Source organism: Bubalus bubalis, chromosome 24 (assembly GCF_019923935.1).
Source record: "Bubalus bubalis isolate 160015118507 breed Murrah chromosome 24, NDDB_SH_1, whole genome shotgun sequence".
NCBI classification, from domain to species: Eukaryota; Metazoa; Chordata; class Mammalia; order Artiodactyla; family Bovidae; genus Bubalus; species Bubalus bubalis.
The window spans coordinates 8767010-8784969 of NC_059180.1; positions in this window are offsets into that span (position 1 = coordinate 8767010).

Below are 17960 nucleotides of genomic sequence, written 5' to 3' on the forward strand. Positions count from 1 at the left end.
TTGGGTTGGTGATGCCGTCCAACCATCTCGTCCTCTGTCATCCCCTTCTTCTCCCGCTTTCAGTGCTGTACCACCATCCAAATAGCCAGTTGGCCATCCTCCACATCTTTTAAGGTCCAGGATAACTGCCACCTTTTTCTCAAACCTCTCCAGATTTACCCAGTTGAAACTAATCTCTTCCACCCCATGTTCTCAAAGCATTTGTCAAGAGTCTAGCCTTCTATATGTCCACCATAGGCTGGGGGTTCCTGGAGGCCCCTGGTCATGTTTTGTTCATCTGGTGCAAAGAGCAATAGTAATTTTACTTAATGATCATGGAGAGAGTCAGGCGCTAGCTGAGGCTTAGGTGTCAGTTCAGCTGGTGGCTGGGTCACTGCTTCCAGCACATGGTCCTGGGCCAGCCAGGGTTACGCTGGCCTCTCCCCTGCCTCCTTAGGACAAGCCTGATGGAGTCAGTACAGTTACAAGCTTCCTAATCACATGGTGTCATCGATGCCTTGCCTAATAAAGTGGCCCCCATCTTGAGCCAGCTGGTGACAGGCCGGTGTTTTGTTCTAATCTGGGGAGGGCTCTGAGGTCATGTGGACTCTAAACACACCAGGTGGTGTAATCATTTGTTGCCAGCATAGTCATTAGGGGAGTGAGGAGAACATCTGAGCACTGGAGAGGGGGTTGGCCTAAGGCCTGGGAGGGGTCCTTGGAGGAGAATGGGCAGGATGTTTTTCTAGAATTGGTGGGTAAATGGGAAGGGGGTTGACGTCATGTTGGTGATTCAGAAGTGTAACATTTCAAAGGTGGTTTCAAGTGAGTCCCCACCCCACCCCAGCCTGCTGTCTAACTGGGTAACCTGAACCTGGCCCTCAGCCCTTGACCATCTGCCTCCGGCCGGAGCCCTGGGTCTAGGGGCAGAAGCAGTCTTGAGATGTTTCTGAGTCCTGGGCCCCAGCTGTATCACGTGGCTGGTTAGGGCCTGGCTGGCTGGCAAGCAGAAAAACCAGTTGGCTTGAGGTTTTCACTTAACACTCCAGAAAAAGCTGTGGGGCCAGGAGAGGGGTTTTTGCTACCTCAGAGGGACTCTGCTGATGGGGTGTTGGGGAGGGGTCCACCTGAGGGCTGCCCACCCCTCCCTTCCAGCATGTCAGGAATGGGCCAGTGGACTCGCTGGTGGTTGGTGAGGGTCTCCCTCTTGGGGAAAGTGGTAAGCCCCTGATATACTGAGGCTGATGGAGAGGAAGAAGCGGGGTACAGAACGAGGATGCTCTATGTCTGCGATGGCTCTCCACTTCCGCATCTCTGTTCCAGTGGTCCAACCTCCCTGGGAAGGGGGAGGGTGTTAGCACCCTCATTTTACTGCTGAGAGAATGGAGACGCGGAGGGTGAAGTGACCCAGCTGCAGTCACGCAGCCCCCGCTTGGCCCAGCCCGAAGTCCTTCCAGGGTTGTGTGACTCCCAGTCAGTGCTCCGGGGATTTCGTCACCACCCATCTGGCTGGGGATGGAGAGCCAGGGGGGTGGGGCCTGCAGCGGCAGGGACACTGAGGTGCTGAATGGGTTAAGATAGGGAGGCGGCGGGTGTCCCTTAACCGCACCTGGCCCAGTATCGGTCACGTGGCCGGGGTTTCACCTGCCCCACTGAGCAGGGACAATCAAGCTGCTTGTTTTGCGATTGATCACCATGGTGACAGGAGTGTGCCTGGGGAGGTCACCAGGGCAAATTCCTGCCGCCCCCCCCACAACTGCCCCATAGGGTAGGGGTGTCAGTCAGTCAGGCTGGGGTCGCTGAGGCTCCTGAGAGACCCCTTACGGTTTCCCCTGGGTCTGCCCCCGTGGGTGCCCCCGCTCACCCTGTGACACCCGTCCTGGCTCTTCCCACAACACTCCTCATCCTCAACCCAGCTTCTCTCTTCCTAGATTTTGAGCCCGGGGGTATTAAACTGCCAAGACTTTGTCTTGTTTAATCCACACAGGAGCAGTAGTAATCCCCTGCGCCTCCACCCCACCACACACACACTCAGGGAACACTTTGAGAACGTTTGCTCCTGCCTGCCTTCATTCAACAATCGACAGATATTCCTGGAGCCTCACGCCTTTATAGACACAGGCACCATTCTAGAGACAGGGGAGGGAGGGGGGCGGTGTTTCCTCAGTGGCTCAGGCGGTCAAAAAACATCTGCCTGCAATGCAGGAGAACCGGGTTTGATCCCTGGGCTGGGAAGATCCCCTGGAGAAGGGCATGGCAACCCACTCCAGTATTCTGGCCTGGAGAATTCCACGGACAGAGGAGCCTGGTGGATTACAGTCCGTGGGGTCACAAAGAGCTGGACACAACTGAGCATCTAACACCTTTCTGAAGACAGCCAGTGAACTGAACAACAGACTAATGAGCCACATCACAGTGGATGTGTGTTAGTGAGAGCTTCCCTGGTGGCTCCGTGCTAAAGAACCCACCTGCAATGCAGGAGACTCGGGTTCAATCCCAGGGTCGGGAAGATCCCCTGAAGAAGGAAATGGCAACCCACTCCAGTATTCCGGCCTGGGAAATCCTGTGGACAGAGGAGCCTAGCCGACTACAGTCCATGGGATCGCAGAGTTGGACAGGACTGAGTGACTGACACCCACCCCTGGTTTGTTGAGTATTTCTTTTCTTTGGAGCAGATGGCGGGGAGGCTCCTGGGGACCTGTGCAGAGGAAAGAGACTGCATGTTATCATCCTCCAGTCCTGCTGTCCAGAACACCTCTGGGGACACTTTCTGCCACCTCCAGGCCTGACCTGTGATTCCTCCCCTCTAAGCTTCCCGCCCGCCCCCAGCTCCTCGTCTCCTGCTTTCACCCACTGGCTCCTTGCTCCAGAACCCCCGACAGGCCCTGCTAACTCTTGTCAACATTTTTCCTACCTCACGTGCACACTGTACTCCCAGTAACAGCCTCATCACACACACAGATTCTTAAAGTAGGTGGAGTGAGAACACCTCCTCTTTTGAGGGTGGAGGAGTCTGTGTTTTGAAATCAGCAGCCTACACTGCCCTACACTCCCCTTGAGAAACAGCAGCCAGCATAACGCACATGAGCCTCCTCTGCCTGCATTTTGGAGCTTTCATTTCATTTTGGAGCCTTTTGTGCCAGGAACTGCAGATGCAGGGGAGAGCTCCGATCCACTCACACACCTGACGGTGGGGAAGACATGAACGGATGTGTGATCACACGCCCAGTAAATATGCAAAGAAGAGGGAGCGCATCAAACCGAAGAATGTGACTGGCCCTGCAGAAGTAACGCTTGGATGGAGATAAGAAGAAGGAGTGGGACTCAGTCAGGACCGCTCAAAGGACTCAGTAACTTCGGTGAGGAGGTTACAGTGGAGGAGGATGTTCCAGAAGTGGGGACTCCATGTGCAATGGCAAAGCCATCCTGTTTCTCAAGATTGAATCAGAAAAAAAAAAAAAAAAGATTGAATCAGGACTCATTTCTGATGCCTCCTTCCTTACCTCCCCCACCCCGAAGCAGTCCTGCTTCTGCTGATTTTTATCTCCCAGATATCTCTGAGATCCATTGGCTTCTGTCCATCTCCAGAGCCCCATCACTCCCCTCCATCACTGTCACCTTCTCACTGGACTTGTCCATTTCAGTCTCCATAGTCATTTCCCTACACAGTAGGAAGTTTGATCTCTCCAAACACATATTTCTATGTTAATCCAGTTTTTTTCCCCCTATTTTTTTGTGCTCTGGGTTCTGTGTTCAATGCTCCTGGGGATACATATGGCAAACGTTCAGTTGCCCAGTGGTGTCTGACTCTTTGTGACCCCATGGACCACAGCATACCAGGCTTCTCTATCCTTCACCATCTCCTGGAATTTGCTCAAACTTATGTGCATTGAGTCAGTGATGCCATCCAACCATCTCATCTTCTGTTGCCCCCTTCTCCTCCTCCTTTCAATCTTTCCCAGCATCAGGGTCTCGAAATAATAGAAAAGCTGGTCTCTGTGTTTCAAAAGCTGAAGTCCAGAGGGGAAGAAGATGCCTCAGTAGTGTTAAGTATCTTGGCCAAGAATGCCAAGGGGGGTCTGCCACTTACCTCTTAGCAGGGTCCCCAGAAAGAAGTGGCTCAGGGGTTTACTAGGCAGGCAAGACCATAGGCAGCTTGCAAAATCATTCTCAGCTCTGACCCCAAAGCAGACACAGTGCAAACCACAGGACCAAAAGGGTCAGGGGGACAAGATGGTGATGTTTTAGCAGGGATCACTGTTGCCTGAGGGCTGGATGCTGTCCAGCCTGGCCGCCCTCCCAGCCTCCTCCCTCGTCTATCCGCTTCTCCACATGTGTGTGCTTGCTAAGTAGCTTCAGTCATGGCCAACTCTTTGTGATCCCATGAACTATAGCCCACCAGGCTCCTCCATCCATGGGATTCTTCAGGCAAGAATACTGGAGTGGGTTGCCATGCCCTCCGCCAGGGGATCTTCCCAACCGAGGGATTGAACCTGCATCTCTTGTGTCTGCTGCATTGGCAGGCAGGTTCTTTACCACTAGTGCCACCTGGGAAGCCCCCCGCCCCGCCGTCTGCCATACCCCCAGCAAATCTGACCCTGCTGAATATCCTGGAATTGTAGTCCAGCCTCAGAAAGATTGAAGTCCAGCCTCTTTCTAACTGCCTCAGCAGAATGGAACATCAAGGAAATAACATTATTGCATGGCTCAGTTTATGGACTGACTTTCATAATTGCCACAATGCCATATACACTGACTTCCTTTATGAATCAACAATCCAATAATTCATTCCACAAATATTTACCAAGCACCTGCAGTTACCAAATATGAATTTTAGAGCCAGGGATGTGGCAATTACGTGGCCCTCTTCCTCAAGGAACACAAAAAGGCAACCCCTGCTGCCAACCTATCTACTCTCAAGTGGGGAAGACAGGCCATCAACAAAGAAACAAGCAAATCAATTTGTAAGTACAAATTGTGTTAAGTTCAGTGGGCAGGGTGCTGTGTTCAGTAGTAACAGGGGTAGAGGATATTAAGTAAGGTGATAAGGAAAGTTCTCAGGTAAGATGAAGTTTGGAGGATAAGAAGGAGGCAGTCATACAAACATCAGGGAAAAGTGTTTTAGGCAGTGGGAATAGTATGTGCAAAGGCCCTGATGTGCATAAGACTGTATCTTGTTAGAAGAACAGAGAAGAAGGCAGAGGAAGCTCAGGCAGAGAAAACAAAAGGAGAAAGGCATATAGGAGGTAGGCTAGGGTGGGTCCATGTACGGGTCCATTATTAAAGGGAAATGAGAGCCAGTAAGGGTTTAAGTTTCGGAGAAGGCAATGGCACCCCACTCCAGTACTCTTGCCTGGAAAATCCCTATGACGTAGGAGCCTGGTAGGCTGCAGTCCATGGGGTCGCTAAGAGTCGGACACAACTGAGCAACTTCACTTTCGCTTTTCACTTTCATGCATTGGAGAAGGAAATGGCAACCCACTCCAGTGTTCTTGCCTGGAGAATCCCAGGGACGGGGGAGCCTGGTGGGCTGTCGTCTATGGGGTCACACAGAGTCTGACATGACTGAAGTGATGCAGCAAGGGTTTAAGTAGGCATCCCTGGTGGCTCAGTAGTAGTACCATTCCAGTATTATTGCCATGGACAGAGAAGCCTGGCAGGCTACAATCCATGGGGGGCACAAAAGAGTTGGACACAACTCAGCCACTAAACAACAACAAGGGTTTAAGCAGGGAGAGACATATTTTCCATTTTCTTTTATTTTACTTGTTTTTTAAAACTGTGCCCTGCAGTATGTGGGATCTTAGTTCTCCAGCCAAGGATGGAACCTGTGCCCCCTGCATTAGGAGCACAGAGTCTTAACTACTGGGCTGCCAGAGACTCCCCTGGATGAAGAATTAGATAGGGAAGAAAAAAAAAAGAATTAGATGGGTAGAGAGGAAGATGGTACGAAGGAAAAGGAAGAGATCAAGGACAACCCCATTTCTGAGGGTAGTTGTGTCATTTATAGAGATGAGGAAGGCTGGAGAGGAATTTTTTCTTTTCTTCCCTCTGTTGCTGCTGCTAAGTCGCTTCAGTCGTGTCCGACTCTGCGCGACCCCACAGATGGCAGCCCACCAGGCTCCCTCATCCCTGGGATTCTCCAGGCAAGAACACTGGAGTGGGTTGCCATTTCCTTTTTCCCTCTAAAGTGTACCAATAGTAAGGGAGAATCCAGAGTTCCACTTGAGGTATGTTAAGATTGCGAAGCCCGTGAGATACCATGATAGTTAATATTTACTGAGTTTAACATGCCAAGCACTGTTCCCACTGCTACATATTCATTGACTCATTTACCCCTCATAATGGCAGTGAGAGGGTATGTGTATTATTCAGCCCCTCCTTTAACAGCTGAGAGAATTGAGCCGCAGAGGGGTTAATTAATCGCCCATGGTCACACAGCTTGGAAACTGCAGGGCCAGGATCCAAACCCACATGGTTGGGCCCAAGGGCCACACTGTTAACCACCGCCCTCCACTGTCGTCAAGGCATTCGGGACACAGGCTATGCAGGTAGTGGGGGTTTGGAGGAGAGGTGTGGGGCTGCAGGACGTTAAAGGCGAGGGAATGGGAGAGACACTCAAAGGGGATGATGGCATACTGCAGGAAGAGAAGAGGACCGAAGACAGAGGATCCTGGAAGACAACAGGAAGGGATAAGGACGGGATGTGCAGAGGGAGGAGGAAGGCGAGGCTGGTGTCACAAAGGCCAAGACAAGGGAGAGTTCAGAGGGGGAGAGAGAGCAATCAGCCGTGTCCAAAGTTGCTGAGAGCATTTAGAGTACACTCTGGATAGAAAAGTTAAGTGACCATTGGCCGTGGCAACCTGGAGGCCTCTGGGACCTTGCCAGGAGCAGCTTGGAGTGGAGAAAGAAAGGGTGGGGGCAGGAGGAGACAGGAGTGGCCGATTGGCAAGTGGGGAGGAAGCAAAAGTAGGGGTGAGATACCGCTTGACATGAACAGAGAAATGGGCAGCATCTCTTTGGAGACGTGAAGGCGAGGAGACTTTTATTTTTTAAGATGGGAGATATTCAGTCATGTTTATATGTTGATGTGAAGGATATAGTAGAGAGTGGGTGGAGTTTGAGAATGCAAGAGAAATAAAGGTATTTCAGAGGGAGATTTTTTTTTTCTGTCTACCTTTTAAAATTTTTATTTTTAAAATTAAAAAACATTTAATTTATTTTTATTATTTATTTATTTAATTTACTTTGTAGGATCTAACTTTTAAAATTCTGGTAAATTTTATTTTGGCTGTGCTGCATGGCTTTCGAGATCTTAGTTCCCTAACCAGGGATCGAACCCAGGCCCATGGCAGTGAAAACCACTGGACCACCAGGGAATTCCCTGGCTCTACCTTTAAAAAAAAAACACCTTTTTATAATGGAAAATTTTAAAGCATACCTGAAGGGAGATAGGGTCACCATCACCCAGTTTCAACAGTTGTGATGAATTCAACAATTCAACAACTCAAGGCCAATCTTGTTTCATTTGTCCCCATGTATCTCCTGTCTCATCTCCGCATTATTTTGAAGTAAATATCACACATTATACTATTTCATCTGTAAATAGTTCTAATGTTTCTCTAAAAGCTAAGGACTTTTCTGTTTTTTAAACATAAACCACTGTATCATTTACATCAGGGATCCCCAACTGCTAGGCCATGGACCAGTATCAGCCTGCGGCCTGTTAGCCACCTGGCCATACAGCAGGAGGTAAACGGCTGGCCAGAAAGTGAAGTTTCATCTGTATTTACAGCTGAGCTCTCCTTCCTTAATGCACTTGAATCATCCTGAAACCATCCCCTCACCTGTCCATGGAAAAATTGTCTTCCACGAAACTGGCCCCTGGTGCCCAAAAGGTTGGGGATGACTGATTTACATGCTTTGTGTTAGTCCTTCAGTCACGTCCAACTCTTTGTGACCCCATGGACTATAACCTGCCAGCCTGCCCTGTCCGTGGAATTCTCCAGGCAAAAATACTGGAGTGGGTTGCCATTCCCTCTCCAGGAGATCTTCCAGGGATCAAACTCGGGTCTCCTGCATTGGAGGTAGATTCTTTACTGTCTGAGCCATCAGGAACAGTGACTTATACACTTTAAAGAGTAATAATTCCTTAATGTTATCAATTATCCATTCAATGTTCACTTTTCTAATTGTCTTACAAATGCCATACTTTATTTTAACAGGTTGAATCTGGAATCATTTGAGACCCACATCCGTGGTTGGTTGATAAGTCTTTTGTTCTTTTTTGATCTATTGATCCCTACACCTCATTTTCTTTTTTTAAAGTTTTTTATTGTTGAAGAATCCATTTGTCTGATAGAGTTCTCTGCATCTGGATTTTGCTGACTGTATTCTGTGTATGTGTTCCTCTCTTTTGCATGTGCTGTAAATTTGTCTTCTGATCAAGAAATTGACAAGATTTAGAGTTCATTTCGAAGAAGGCAATGGCACCCCACTCCAGTACTCTTGCCTGGAAACTCCCATGGATGGAGGAGCCTGGTAGGCTGCAGTCCATGGAGTCGCGAAGAGTCAGACATGACTGAGCAACTTCACTTTCACTTTTCACTTTCATGCATTGGAGAAGGAAATGGCAACCCACTCCAGTGTTTCTGCCTGGAGAATCCCAGGGATGGGGGAGCCTGGTGGGCTGCCATCTATGGGGTCGCACAGAGTTGGACACAACTGAAGCGACTTAGCAGCAGCAGCAGCACAGTTCATTTATTTATTATTTTTATTTTTCTTCAAGACTATTTAACAAGAGACGTTGAACTTGATTCTTCTTTTATGGCAGCCAAGTCATACTAGTTAGGATACCTTTGGCTGGAAACCCCAGGTCAAACCAGCTTAACCAATAAGAAAACCCACATCTCCCACAACCAGAGATCTAGAGGAACTTGAGAGCCCCAAAGAGGAGGCAGTTACTGGATAGAAAATGTTTCCAGGGCTCCAAGTTCCTCCTCTCCAGATAGAGGTCCTCCTCATTGGTCTCAATCCTCAGGCTCGTTCTCTTTGGGGTTCAAGTTGGTGATAGAATTCAATGTCACCACCTGCCTGAAGAACATCTGGGGAAGAAAGGGAGTGATTTCTTTCTTAGGCAAGTGGAGGCTGCCTGCTGCCTGGCAACAGGCCTTCCCTTCTGTCTGATTGGCTGCAACTGTCACATGCCCACTCTGAGCCAATAACCATGGAAGGAAGAGACCAACTGCCACCGGCTTAGGCTAATCAGGAGTTATTGAAGCTGGAGGTGGGGGTGTATTCCAGTTATCTATAAATGTATAAGATGAATATCCTATATCCTTGGACACTGAGTATTTCTGAACAATGTTACTTAGAAGTGGAATTGCTAGATCTCAGACTTTTTGTATTTATAAGGTCTTTATTTTTTATAGAAGTGGTCAAATTGCCCTCCAAAAAAATCAGTTATTGTATCAATATATATACTGCACCAACTAGGGAAAAGGAAAACAAGAGTCAGAGGAGTGCAGTGGTTAATAACTTGGGTTCTAGCAAATCAGATACCTGTGTTCAAAGCCCAGCACCTCTGTGTGATATCTGTGTGAAATCTGGACAACTAGTATAACTTCTCTGTGCCTCAGTTTTCCTATCTGTAAAATGGGGATGATACTAATAATGCCACTATTCAGTCAACACTTGCTCTTAGACATTGTTAGTTATTATTCTATCATATGGGATATCATCAAAGTGCAGGTTACTGTCCCCAAATCCATTTTCTACTCTTGTCTGTGTTTCTGGGAGGTTCACCTTCGCAGGATGTATTAGCCTTGCCTTCTGGCTTCTGAAGGTGAGAAGAGAGAGAGGTGCTGGCCTATTCATTTCCCCTGCTGCTCCCTGGTTTGCTGTGGCTCCAGCAGAGAGTGTGCCCTCCTACAGCCGTGGCTACTGTCTGGTAACCCTATTTCCCACAGCTCCATGTTTCAACCTGGCTCCTGTAACTCGGCTTCCTCCCATTGCTTCTTTAGGCTTAGGGGTGATAAAGGGTCCCCACTATTGTTACTTTCTTGATACCTCAATATTCTTTACTAAATTCCCTAGCTCTACCTATGCCTCTCTATACATAGTCCCTCAGTAAAGTCCCTTTAAAACACAGTATGTGAGACTTGCCTGGTGGTCCAGTGGTTAAGAATCCACCTTGCAATGCAGAGGACTCAACTCCAATCTGTGGTTGAGGAACTAAGATTCCACATGCCACAGAGCAATTCAGCTGGCGCACGGCAACTACTGACCTTTGTGCTGCAATTCCTGAAGCCCACAGGCCTAGAGACCTTGCTCTGCAACGAGAAGCCACTGCAATGAGAAGCCCGTGCACCATAACTGGAGAGTAGCCCGCCCTCGCTGCAGCCAGAGAAAGCCTGAGTGCAGCGAGGAAGACCCAGTGCAGCCAAAAATAAATACAAAATAAACAAAAATTAAAAACAAAAACATAACAGGGAAAAATTGATTTCACGTACAGAATTTAGAGAAATACCACTAAATAGGGAAGTTGTGCATCCTTTCATACATTTATTAGGATAAATAGTTACTTTTATAGTTGCTTCTTCTCCTTTGCAGATTATTCTTTTGGATTGCTATACTTTCTCTTATTGTTTTGCAGGAACGCTTTTTTTCTCTAATGAAAAGTTTTTTAAATTAGAGGATAATTTCTTTACAATATCGTGATGGTTTTTGCCATATATCAACATGAATCGACATTAGGGATACGTATGTCCCCTCCCTCTTGAACCCCCCCAACTCCCTCCACATCCCACCCTTCTACGCTGTCACAGAGCACTGACTTTGGGAGGAACTCTTCATATTAGATATTTTAAGCATTTTTTTCTGTTACATATGATGTAAACATTTTCTCCCTGTTTCTTGCTTATCTTTGACATTTGTTTATTTTTCTCTGCTACATAATTTTTTATTGTGGGAAAAATACCACACAATGTAAAATATACCACCTTCAATTCAGTTCAGTTCAGTTGCTCAGTCGTATCTGACTCTTTGCGACCACGTGGACTGCAGCATGCCAGGCTTCCCTGTCCATCATCAACTCCCGGAGTTTGCTCAAACTCACGTCCATCGAGTCTGTGATGCCATCCAACCATCTCATCCACTATTGCCCCTTCTCCTTCTGCCCTCAATCTTTCCCAGCATCAGGGTCTTTTTCAATGAGTCAGTTCTTCACATCAGGTGGCCAAAGTATTGGAGTTTCAGCTTCAGCATCAGTCCTTCCAATAAACATTCAGGACTGACTTCCTTTAGGGTTAACTGGTTTGATCTCCTTGCAGTCCAAGGGACTCTCAGGGGTCTTCTCCAACACCACAGTTCAAAAGCATCAATATACCACCTTAATCATGGGGTATAGTTCAGTCATTTTAAATAAATCTATATTGGTGTGAAACATATATTCAGAACCTTTTCACCTGAAAATCTGAAACTATAATCATTAAAGGACAATACCCCTTTTCCCCTTCTTCCTGCCATTGGGAGCTATCATTCCACTTTCAAATTTATCATTGAATTTGACTATTATATGTATTTCATATAAGTGGAATCATACAGCATTTGTCTTTTCATGGCTGGATTATTTCCATGTAGCGCGTGTCCTCAAGGCTCACCCATATGATAGCATGTGTCAGAATATCCTTCTTTGTTAAGGCTGAATAATATTTCATTTTACATTTATACCACATTTTGCTTGTCCATTCATTCATAGGTGGACAATTGCATTCCATCTCTTGCCTGTTGTGAATAGTACTGTGAACATAGGTGTGCAAATATCTGTTCAAAACCCTGCTTTCAACTCTTTGGGGTATATACCCAGAAGTGGCATTATTGGATCTTATGGTAGCTCGATTTAAAATTTCTTACTCCCACACTGTTTTCCCCAGTAGCTGTGCCATTTTACATTCCCACCAACAGGTCATAGAAGTTCCGGTTTCTCCATATGCTTGCCAACAGTTATTTTGTTGGCTTTTTTTTTTTTTAAGTTTTAGGAATTCTGCATATAATCTGGATATTAATCATATATCAGATATATGATTTGCAAATATATTCCAAATCCATCCTGTGGATTGCCTTTTCATTCTGTCCACAGTGCGTTTTGATGCATGAAATTTAAATTTTCATCAAGTCAAGTTTGTCTATTCTTTTCTTTTGCTGCCTGTGCCTTTGATATCACATTCAAGAAACTGTCACCAAATCCAATGATGCAAAGTTGTGCCCCACACTTCTCAAAAAGTTTTATTGTTTTACCTTTTATGCTTACGTCTTTGATCCAGCATGAGTTAGTTTTTGTATATGGTGTTAGGCAAGGGTCCAACTTCATTCTTTCACTCGCGGCGATCCAGGTGAAAAAATTATTCTTTCCTTGTTGAGTGTTCTTAGCATCCTTATTGAAACTCATTTGAGATTTTTGTGTGTATGTGAGAGAGTTTATTTCTGAGTTCTCACTTCTATTTCATTTGTCTCTATGTCTGTCTTTATGCTGCTACCACACTGATCTGATTACTCTAACTTTGTAATATTTTCAAATCCAGAAGTGCAGATCCTTCAACTTTGTTCTTCTTTTTGGCTATTCAGTTCCCTTGAGAGTCCATATGAATTTCAGGATGAACGTTTCTATTTCTGTAAAAAAAAAAAAAATTGGGATTTTTCATTGTATTGAAACTGTAGATCACTGGGTGACATGGATCTCTGAGCAATTATAAGTCTTTCAATTCATAAACATGGGCTGTCTTTCCATCTATTTGTGCTTAATTTCTTTCGGTAGTTTTTTGTAATTTTCAGTGTACAAGTCTTTCACCTCCTGGCTTAGGCTTTATTTCTAAGACTTTTATTCATTTTGATGCTATTGTGAGTGGCATTGTTTTCTTAACTTCCTTTTCGGTTTATTTATTTTATATTTTTTATGCACTCAAATCTGATCATCTTTTCTTTCACTTTTGGGGTTTGTGTCTTGCTTAGGGAGGCTTTCCTCAGTTTGATATTATAAGAACACTCTGCATTGCCTTCTAGTTCATTTGTAGTTTGTTTTGTTGTGTTAAACCCTTAATCCATCCAGATTTTCAGTGAATTGCCAACTCCCTAGTGATGATTATTAGAACATGGACAGAAGGCAAGGTGGAAGGATAGGGACTGCAAAACGTGTTGGGACTTTCCTGGAGGTCCAGTGGTTAAGATTTCTCACTTCCGTTGCAAGGGGCATGGGCTCGATTCCTGCACCCTGCTGCACTGTGTTCGAGCCCTGCACCCTGCACAGCGAAAAGTTACTGTAGAGGCTGGAGGGGAGAGGGAGGAAGGAGGAGCAATATAGGGGCAAAGGATTAAAAGGTACAAACTGCTAAGTGTGAAATAAGTCCAAGGCTATGTTGTACAACATGGGGAATATAGTCAATACTTTATAGTAATTACAAATGGAGTATAACCTTTAAAAATTGTGAATCACTATATTGTACACCTGTAACTTATGTAACATTACTGTGCATCAGCAGTACTTCAATAAAAGGAAAAAATGTGGGGGCTGGAACAACTCCAGGGGCTCCATTGTTGGGTCTGGGAAGGAGGCAGTGAAGGGCCTGGGATACAATACCAGCCAGAGAAATTTGGCTGGAATTGTCACTCCATGTCCCTATTCAATCTTTTCTCTTACTGACTTCCATACAAATTTTCAACTTCAGCCAGGTTGGCCTTTTGGTCAACTCCTGACTTCTGGCCTGACTCCATGCCTTTGTCCAGTCTGTGATTCCTGCCTGGAAAACCTTTTCCTCTTAGCTCTGCCCATCTAAGGCAGATATGTTCAATTAAAGTGATAAAAGTTTGTATCTTTAACATGTAAAAGTGAAAGTTTTGCCGTTCCATATAAATATAGTAAATATATCAAATGAAAAGCAGGCAAAGGCTATATCAAGGCAAGTCATAAAAAGAAATAGTCAGTCTATGTATCAGGCAGTCAATTTAGGTCTGCTTTGTAACCCAACTTGTATTTGTCAAGTTCCTACTTCATAAAGGAACTCTCCTTTATACTTTACGAAGAATGCAAGGATAACCAAGACTATTTCCATGATCAATAAATTTTACAATCTAGAAAAGAGATAGGACAGTACACAGATTGACCATAATTGACAAGAGACAAAAGAAGTCTTGAAAAAGGAGTCCAAGAAGAGAGAGATTACACAGAGTTCAGTTAGAAAAATTAATAAAGGGACTTTCCTGGTGGTCCAGTGGTTAAGAATCTGCCTGCCAATGCAGGCGGACATGGGTTTGATCCCTGGTATGGGAAGATCCTACATGCTGCCAGGCAACTAAGCCCACACGCCACAACTGCTGGGCCTGTGTGCCCTGGAGCCCGGGCTCTGAAACAAGAGAAGCCACCGCGGTGAGAAGCCCGCATACCGCAACTAGAGAGAAACTCCTGCTCGCTGCAACTAGAGAAAACCTGCACTCAGCAACTATGACCCAGTGCAGCCAAAAATGAATAAATAAAAATTTGAAAAAGAGAGGATATATATAAACATAGATCTGTTCACTTTGCTGTACAGAAGAAACCAACATAGCACCCAATAAGATGTCAATAAATACACTCCAATATGAATGAATAAAAATTAATAAGAAGTAATAAAAATTGATAAGAATTAATAAAATTACTGGACTGTGTTAGTCACTTACTCAGTCATGTCCAACTCTTTGCAACCCCATGAACTGTAGCCCGCCAGGATCCTCTGCTCATGAAATTCTCCAGGCAAGAATACTGGAGTGGATTGCCATTCCCTTCTCCAGAAGAACTTCCCAACCCAGGGATTGAACCCTGGTCTCCTGCCTTGCAGGCAGATTCTTTACCATTAGAGCTATAGGGAAGTCTCCTCCATCAATGTAGGTAAGTAGTTTTGATTAGAACATTGTCTAGATCTAACAAAAGCTCCATTAATGTTAAAAAAAAAAAATAACAGGGGAGGATTGAGAGTATCAAGAGGGAGTCTAGAGATGGAAGATCCTCTTGAGACTGTTACAGAAAGATGGTGACAGCCTGGTTGGAGTCCCAGCAGTACAAGTAGGGAAGACGAGAAGTAATGACAGATGTAATTGACAGGAGGCGGCAGGGCCTGCAGCCGAGCCTTGGGGGTCTCCTTGTGTGAGGCCTGCCTTGCAGAGTTCTTAAGGGGATCAAATAGAGGAGGGGCAACATCCCCCTCTTTTACAGAGGAGGGCGAGAGCTGGCCAGTGACTCGCCCAAGGTCCCTCAGCGGGCACCAGGGCCAACGCCCTCGCTCTCTTTACCTGCTCTGCGGTGCATACTTGGCAAGGATGACCTTTCATGAAACCCTGGCAGGGCAGGGAGAAGGAAGGTACTGTCTGTCCCTCCAGGCCTGCCGCAGACCTTGAGGGAGCCACAATAAATGCTGTGTTTGTTTGATAAAGCACTTGGCTTTTGGTCTCAGTAGGAGGAAGAGCTAGAACAGGTGTGGCAAGCCCGGGGCAGCCTGCAGCACAGGTGGAGGTTGGGGTGGGACAGAGCCCCAGGGCCTGGCAGGGGGCTCCAGGTGCCATGGATTTTGAAGAAATCCAAGGACTTTCTCATGCCCCAACCATCTGTCTCATGTTCCCAGACTCCTGCCTGGCAGAATACACCAAGATCTTTTTTTTTTCCTCACCGAAATCGTAAGGATACCAGCTCACACTAACTGAGGTCTTACTGCGTGCTTAGCTTTGTGGCAGGTGCTTTTCATGCACACAGACATGCCATCATTCCATAAATGGGTGTTGACTACACTGGGTGCTGCAGACAGAGGGAAATTTGGGACAGTGTCCCTGAGCTTGGGAGATGACCTTCTGTAGAGGACATTTCAGAAGAAACAGAACAACAATATAGTGTAGTATGTGCTGTGATGGGGTGAAACTAGACTGCATGGGAATCCAGAGGATGGCTGAGCTAATCCTCAACACAGCATACCCATTTTGCAGGTGAGGAAGCTGAGGCTCAGAGAGTGAACTGCCCTACTTACCTGGTCAGTTTGGTTCTGACTTATTTTCTTCTTTTAAAAACAAATTTTTTTTAAATTTTATTATTGGAATATAATTGCTTTAGTTTCTGCTGTATGACAAAGTGGATCAGCTATATGTATACATATATCCCCTCCCTCTCAAGCCTCCCTCCCACTCCTCCCATCCCACCCTTCTATGTCTTGACTAATTTTCTTCTTCAGGAGATGATACAGATAAAAACAGGGATGGAAAAGACAAGTTGGAGGCGGGCCTCAACCCCTATGTTGAAACGATGGGGAAACTGAGACCCAGGAGGGAAGGGAGTTGCGCAGAGTCACACAGGAAAAGGAGTGGATCCCACCTGACTCCCAGTCCAGTCACACCAGATGACTTTCTCTTCTCTAGTGGTCTTAAGATTTCCTGGGACCCCCCTCACGTGGGACCCTTCCCAACTTGTGGTTTGCATGCTGCACACTCTAACCTCTCTGTTTAGACTGGAAATTCCAGAAAGAATAAGAAGAGGTTGAGTTAGGACAGATCCAGAAGTCAGGCAAGGACGTGTGTGCGTGTTGGGGTGGGAAAGTTACCTCACTCCCCACTAGGGGAGCCCAGCCTTGGGGAAAGACTAGGGAGCCAGATGAAGGTCTGATGGAGTCCGTCTGCCTTCTCTGCCCAGTTCGAGGGTGCCGGGGTGGACCACAGGGGGCTGGTTCGGCAGCTGGGAGCCCTTGGGTGCAGGCTTTCCTCTTGAAGCCAGTGGTAAATGAATAACCTTGCTCATGCCTGCGGGGCCCTCTGGGACGGAGAGCCACCTGGTGCCCTTCAGTTCTGGCTCGGTGCAACCTGACTCCCTGGTGCCCCTGGCCAGAGACCGTGGGGGTGCAGATGTGAATCCCTTGGCCCCTTCTGCCTACACCCCCAAATCCCATCCAGAGAGGTCCAGAGAGCATGTCTGCTCAGTTCCTCCTGCCCCTCTACTGCTAAGCCTCCTTCCTCTCTGACCCTTTCCCCCACAAAGCCCCCTCCCCTTCACTGACCCTCTTCTCTGGGTCCCTTCCCTCTCATTGAGCTCCCTTCCCCCACTTCCCCTCCAACCTAACCCCCTTTCCCAGAGGCCTCCCCATGAGCCCCTCCCCTCTTGCTAAGTCTACTCCTCTCTGAGCCCAGGTCCACTTCCTCCAGCTCTTCCTGGGATCCGTCTCCATCACCCCCTCCCCACCTTCATATTCACAGCCCTCTCCCTCTTTCCTTTCCCCAGGCCAGAGGAATGGTTCCCAAAGAGGCCTGGGTTGGAGAGAGAGTAATGCCAACCCCAAGCCCTTTCCAGGAATCTCCTAAGAATGAATACTCTAAAGCCAGGGTGCTCTTCCTGTTTACAGTAACCTATTTCCTCTTCTTCTGGTAATAAAGCACAGTGACTTGTCAGTTGTTGCTTAACGAGAGGAGAATATTTTAGACCAATGTAAAGCATTCCAGGAGTTGGTGATGGACAGGGAGGCCTAGAGTGCTGCGGTCCATGGGGTCGCAAAGAGTTGGACAGGACTGAGCGACTGAACTGAACTGAACTGAAAGCCTTCTACTGAAAAATCTGCCTGCCCCTGGGGCCTTTTGCTTTCTGCTTTGCTGCAGGTCAAGAAGTTCAAGATACAATAACTTTGAAATAACTGCAAGCCTCCACAATCCCAAATACCTGTCCTGGGATAAATACCTGTCCTTGCTCTTTTGCAAGTTGCTCTCCTGGCCTGGAAGCCGCAAACCTCTAGGACGCATGGCCTACATGGTCTGTTTCTGCTTCTCATCTCCCACCCATCTGTCTGTCCACTGTGTCCGATGTCAGGCCTCTTGCCAAGGCCACCAGTGACCAGCTCGGCGCTCTGAATTCTCAGGCTTCTTGCCTGACGACTTCCGCAGCCTCCGACACCATTGCCAATGCCCGCCTTCTTGAAACTTTTTTTTTT